Raw genomic sequence first — 7,139 nt, forward strand, 5'->3', positions numbered from 1 at the left:
CACATCATCACTTTCCAAGCAACAAAGAGAAAAATCAAGAAGATGCTTACGGTCCTTCGGAAGATTGTGCAACTGCACCACTACTGCAATAGAGACGGATGCCATTGAGGGAAGTATCATCACCAGTCAATCCTCGTTCTGTCTCTGTCTGGTGCAAATGAGAGAAAGAGACTGCAATAAAGCTGTTGTTGCAAGCTAGGACTCTGTTTTATATTCTTTATTGAAAAATGAAAAGTACAAAATTACAAGTGCACAGAGTAAGACCCGGCCCAAAAAAACAATAAACAAGAAATAGTACCCATGTAGAAAACAAAACGGAAAATAGATATTGTGTGTTTTACAAAGGGGGGGGTTGCTATTGTAGTTAAACAAACTAGGACTCTGACAACATTTACATTCAGACTGCGTCTGCAGTCTGAATTTCCCGAAGTACTAGCTTGCAACCTGAATAAGCAGTTATCTGTTCAAGATTACGTGTCCCTACTTGTGTACAAGTATTACTGGTTCTGGATTGAGATTTACATTCCCAGCTGAATCAAAAGACAGTAGCTTTTTGGTGCAACCAGTCCAATGGGCCCCAAGTAAGCAAACTTAAAAGGAAAAAAATGATCTTGCTAATGGCTGCCTAAGGCATCCTCAATCCCTCTCTTATGTCTGCATATGCTACAGCAGGTTTCCTCCAGTTTGTGAAGTTAGGGTTGCCATATTATTTCAAGAAGTAATAATCCAAACACAAAAAGTTGTTAAGCTTTCGGGGGGGGGTGTTGAAATCCTGGACATGTCAGGGAAAATCTGGACGTATGGCAACCCTCCTAGAAAACACCAGAACTTACCTGGGTTACTTCCACACTAACAGTTTAGTCTGTATTTTCCAGTTGGACGCTCACTTTTCAGGAAGATAAACCTGACCACAATATTGCCAGCTCATTGCACTCCAAACTTTTCTGTATCCTTGTCCCTTTTTTCCTCTAGTCCATCCAGATTCATTGGAGTTTTCTTTTATGTAAAATGCAATTCACTCTAAGCCTCTCCAGTGTGGATTGACAAAGTGGCATGGAGACTTTTTAGAGCTATTAAATATTTAAGCATGGCAGTCAACACTTCAAAGCACCTTGCAGGCAGCAATATACAGGCAATGGATTCAGAAAGAAAGATGGAAAGCAACTTGAAATATATATATATATTATATTATATTATTGTGACTACTCGATTGGGATCAGGGTATCAAAAAGAAGATATAGATAAGCCTTTACCTTCAGTGAGAATCCGTATGCATGTCCTGTAAAACACATTTCAATGTTTCCCCATTCTCCCCACTTCCCGCCATTGGACACCATGAGGACTGAATTATAGCTTCGATCTCCTGCCTCACAGAGGTGGTAGGTGAGGAACAAGAAGACCACAGCACTGGTAGAGAGATCCATGGCAGGTGGACTGCACCAGATCAAGCTGCAAAAACTGAATGGAAGAATAACAGCCTTGAGAATTTATTCCCCAGAAAGTGTGGTTCTCTCTCCTCTGCTCAAAATCTTCCTGAATCTTGTGTTTCCCCCTGGAGGGAAGTGTGATTACTTCTGGTTGATGAGTAAAACTAATTAATGGCTTTTCTGACTACACTTCTGATATCAATATCAGAGAGCCAGTGTGGTGTAGTGGTTAAGAGCGGTAGTCACGTAATCTGGGGAACCGGGTTCATGTCTCTGCTCCTCCACATGCAGCTGCTGGGTGACCTTGGGCCGGTTACACTTCTTTGAAGTCTCTCAGCCCCACTCACCTCACAGAGTGTTTGTTGTGGGGGAGGAAGGGAAAGGAGATTGTTAGCCGCTTTGAGACTCCTGAAGGGGAGTGAAAGGCGGGATATCAAATCCAAACTCTTCTCTTCTTCTTCATCATCAATAGACAATAGGCAAGAATTGTGCCACATTGGTAACCGCTGATGTAAGCTAACTAACTAAAATGTGCAGCTTCCGGTTCTGTTCTGCCTTAATGGCAGCAGACCCCACGGCAGCACGAGATTGTTGGTGAAGGTAAAACAAAGATGATTGAGGGTAATTATCCTTGCAAATTCCCCTCAGGGACAGGAGAAATAGGCTTCACTCACAGTTCGTCTCTTTACCCAGGCTCTCACATGCAATGAGGGGGGCAGGGAGGTGCTGAGAGCAAAAGTACTTTGCCTGCCGAAAACCGTCCAATGCCGCAATTAAGAAGCAGAGTTTCTCCTGTTAATTAAAGCTTAATTGGACTAAAGTACAGGCATGTGCTAGGAAAGATGAGGTCACAAACTGAATCATCTGCAGTTTGACAGGCCATTCTTCTTCCCAGGCTGAGAGGAGAAATGGTAAAAATAGGCTATTTATTGGGGCAGAGTGACTTTTGCGGCAGTTGTTAAAGTTGCAAAGCAATGAAGCACAGGACAGAGCAATAGAGAAATTTCTAGAACAACAATGGGATATCAGCTCTGCCCAAGGCATGATAGATAACAGTGACAACCAGGGGAAAGAAAGACATAAGATCTTACAAGGACAGGAAGAAAAACCACGGACAGAATAATAGCCACACACAGGAAGAACTAAGTTTGAGTTCCTCACTTGTACTTTTATAAATCATTTAATGTGTCAACACGAATAGAAGCTATTAATATTGTAATTGCTATATAAGGAATTATTATTATGACTGGAATGTAATGAAAATTAATAAGATTTTGGAGTGCAGAAATAAAGCAAATAATCAAGCCATCAATTCTAGCAGGCGAGGGGCCACTTTATCCAAATTATATAATTTGAACAATTGATATTAATAATTGTATTATAAACTGGTATTGTTATAATGAGGTTATTATTGGATTGTAATTGAAAACTCATAAAAATATAATTAAAAAAAACTAAGGCACACACATAGAGAGAGAAAGAGGCAGGCAGACAAGTATACATACACACATTCAGAAAGCCAGAGATCCCTTTCCTTTCCTTAAGAGATGAGGAAGGTGTTGAAGGGAATCAACCCAAGGAAGGCCACAGGGCCAGATGGGGTAGCTGGAAGGGTATTGAGAGACTGTGCAGATCAACTAGCAGGAGTTTTCACTGGGATTTTAAATCGATCCCTAGCCCAGGCTATTGTTCCATCCTGCCTAAAGTCCTCTATTATCGTTCCAATAGCAAAAAAATATAACCCGGAAGATCTGAATGATTTTCGTCCAGTAGCACTCACACCTATAATCATGAAGTGCTTTGAAAAGCTGGTACGAAATTATGTCATTGCCTGCCTACCAGAGGGACTGGACACATTCCAATTTGCTTATACAGTGGTGCCTCGCAAGACTAAATTAATCCGTTCCGCGAGTATCTTCGTCTAGCGGTTTTTTCGTCTTGCGAAGCAACCCTATTAGCGGCTTAGCGGATTAGCGCTATTAGCGGTTTAGCGGCTATTAAAGGCTTAGCGGCTTAGCGGCTTAGCTGCTAAAAGGCTATTAAACGCTTAGCGGCTTAGAAAAAGGGGGGGGAAGCAAAAAAAAACCTCAAGACTCGCAAGACATTTTCGTCTTGCGAAGCAAGCCCATAGGGAAATTCGTCCTGCGAAGTGCATTGAAAACAGAAAACCCTTTCGTCTAGCGGGTTTTCCATCTTGCGAGGCATTCGTCTTGCGGGGCACCACTGTAAAATGAAAAGATCGACAGAGGACGCTGTGGCGATTGCCCTCCATGCCGTCCTTGCACATTTGGAGCAGCGGGGGGGGGGGGTTATGCCAGACTGCTTTTTTTAGATTTCAGCTCGGCATTTAATACCATTCTACCACAACGTCTGATGTCTAAACTGGAAGATCTGGGGCTTCCGTTATCACTTTGTGGGTGGATATTGGACTTTTTGTCAGACCGCCCCCAGAGGGTTCGATTGGGCCCCTATACCTCTAATATGCTCAAGACTAACATAGGAACACCACAGGGATGCGTACTCAGTCCGCTCCTTTATATTCTCTACACGTACGATTGTGTCGCTACTCACCCTAGTAATAGGGTTGTCAAATTTGCAGATAACACAACCGTGATTGGGCTCATCTCTGAAAGGGAGGGTGAAACGGATTATAGAGATGAGGTGGAGCGGCTGACAGAGTGGTGCAGAGCTAACAACTTGCTCATAAATACAAGGAAGACAAAGGAGCTTGTGGTGGACTTCAGGAGACAGAAGAGTAACATCCAGCCACTTTTGATTGATGGGGTCTGTGTGGAGAGGGTAACAACATTCAGATTTTTGGGCATTGAATTACAAGAGGATCTGTCCTGGAGTGTCAACACAAGGGGGCTTGTGAAGAAGGCGCAGCAGAGACTGTACTTTTTGAGAATACTAAGGAAAAACCATCTTCCGCAGAAACTGCTGCTTGCCTTCTATCACTGTGCCATTGAGAGCGTGCTCACTTATGGCTTATGTGTGTGGTACGGAAGCTGTACTACCCAGGACAGGATGGGGTTGGGCAGGGTTGTTAAGGCAGCAGAGAGCATTGTTGGCTGCCCACTCTCCACCTTAGAGCAGATTTATGCCACAAGGTGCCATAGGAAGGCACTGGACATAGTAAAAGATCCATCGCATCCTGGTCACTGTCTCTTCGAGCTCTTGCCGTCAGGACGGAGATACAGGACGATGAAGACGAGAACGAGCCGTCTTAAGAACAGCTTCTTCTCCAGAGCGATCTCGGCCCTGAATGGGAAGCCCGGACTTTGAAAGTCATCTAATCTCCCTTGCTGTATTATACTGTATTGATTAATTAGTGTTTTTATGGAGCAGTCAAGTAATTTCGTTGTCCCCGAAGGGGGCAATGACAATAAAGATATTATTATTATTATTATTATTATTATTATTATTATTATTATTATTATTTCATTTCCGTTTTTAAATTTACTTATTTTCTGGACTTCCTCATACCTCCCTCTTTTGTATTCCAGTCCAAATTGTTTGTCCAGCAATTTCTTTTCCACTTTTTTAATCCCAGTCTTTAATCTTATTATAATATAACATCAAAATTTTACCTCTTAAGTTCCAAATTTCCATTTCCTTAGACTTCTTTAATCCTAATATTTAATCTTACTGTAATATAACGTTAAAATTTTACCTCTTAAGTACCAAATTTCCATTTCCTTAAACTTCTTTAATCCTAATCTTTAATCTTGATCTATCTATAACTTTATCCTGTACAGCTGGAAACCACTTATTTTCAATCCAACATCACTCTAACATTCATTAATTTTGCAGTGTTTCTGTAGATAATCTTTGAATTTCTTCCAATCTTCCTCCACCGACTCTTCTCCCTGGTCACGGATTCTGCCAGTCATTTCCGCCAGTTCCATATAGTCCATCAGTTTCATCTGCCATTCCTCCAGCGTGGGAAGTTCTTGTGTCTTCCAATACTTTGTGATGAGTATTCTTGCTGCTATTGTTGCATACATAAAGAAAGTTCTATCCTTTTTTAACACCATTTGGCCGACTATGCCCAGGAGAAAGGCCTCTGGTTTCTTAGGGAAGGTATATTTAAATACCTTTTTTAATTCATTATATATCATTTCCCAGAAAGCCTTAATCTTTGGGCACGTCCACCAAAGGTGAAAAAATGTACCTTCAGTTTCTTTACATTTCCAGCATTTATTGTCGGGCAAGTGATAGATTTTTGCCAGCTTGACTGGGGTTATGTACCACCTGTATATCATTTTCATAATATTCTCTCTTAAGGCATTACATGCCATAAATTTCATACCTGTGGTCCACAACTGTTCCCAGTCAGCAAACATAATGTTATGTCCAACGTCCTGTGCCCATTTAATCATAGCCGATTTTACCGTTTCATCCTGAGTATTCCATTTCAGCAGCAAGTTATACATTCTTGACAAATTCTTAGTTTTGGGTTCTAACAGTTCAGTTTCTAATTTTGATCTTTCCACCTGGAAGCCAATTTTCTTGTCCAATTTAAATGCCTCCATTATCTGAAAATAATGAAGCCAGTCTCGCACTTTGTTTTTTAATTTTTCAAAACTCTGCAATTTCAGTCTATCTCCGTCTTGTTCCAAAATTTCCCAATATTTCGGCCATTTGACCTCCATATTGACCTTTTTCAAGGCTTTCGCTTCCATTGGTGACAGCCACCTTGGGGTTTTGTTTTCTAGCAAATCCTTATATCTTATCCAAACATTAAACAGCGCTTTCCTGACAATGTGGTTTTTGAATGCTTTATGTGCTTTGACCTTATCATACCATAGATATGCATGCCATCCAAATACATTGTTAAAACCTTCTAAGTCCAAAATGTCAGTGTTTTCGAGAAGTAGCCATTCTTTCAACCAGCAAAAAGCTGCTGATTCATAGTAAAGTTTGAGGTCTGGCAGGGCAAATCCACCTCTTTCCTTTGCATCCGTTAGTATTTTAAATTTTATTCTGGGCTTCTTGCCCTGCCAGACAAATTTAGAAATATCTTTCTGCCACCTCTTGAAACAATCCATTTTGTCCACGATTTGCAAAGTTTGAAACAAAAACAACATTCTAGGCAATACATTCATTTTTATCGCAGCAATACGGCCCAGCAGTGAAAGCTTCAAATTTGACCAAATTTCTAAATCTTTTTTCACTTCAGACCAACATTTTTCATAGTTATCTTTAAATAAGTTCCCATTTTTTGCTGTCATGTTAATCCCCAGGTATTTAACTTTCTTAACCACTGTTAAACCTGTCTCATTCTGAAACCTCTCTCTTTCAATCGGTGTTAAATTTTTCTCTAAAACCTTGGTTTTTGACTTGTTCAATTTAAAACCTGCCACTTGACCAAATTCTTGAATCAGTTCTAAAACCCTTTTAGTACTAGATTCTGGCTCCTGTAACGTCAATACTAAGTCATCTGCGAATGCTCTCAATTTGTACTGTTTAGTTCCGACCTGTATACCTTTAACCAACTGGTCCCTTCTAATCATATTCAGCAAAACCTCCAGGACCGAAATAAAAAGAAGTGGGGAAATTGGGCAACCTTGTCGTGTCCCTTTTTCAATTTTAAGTTCTTCCGTCACAACATTATTTACAATTAGTTTAGCCTTTTGTTCTGAATAAATTGCACTTATACCATTCTCAAAACCTTGGCCTACCCCCATACCCTGTAGATTCTTCTTCATA

The sequence above is a fragment of the Podarcis pityusensis genome (assembly GCF_964106645.2).
Source record: "Podarcis pityusensis genome assembly, chromosome: 4".
Classification (NCBI taxonomy): domain Eukaryota; kingdom Metazoa; phylum Chordata; class Lepidosauria; order Squamata; family Lacertidae; genus Podarcis; species Podarcis pityusensis.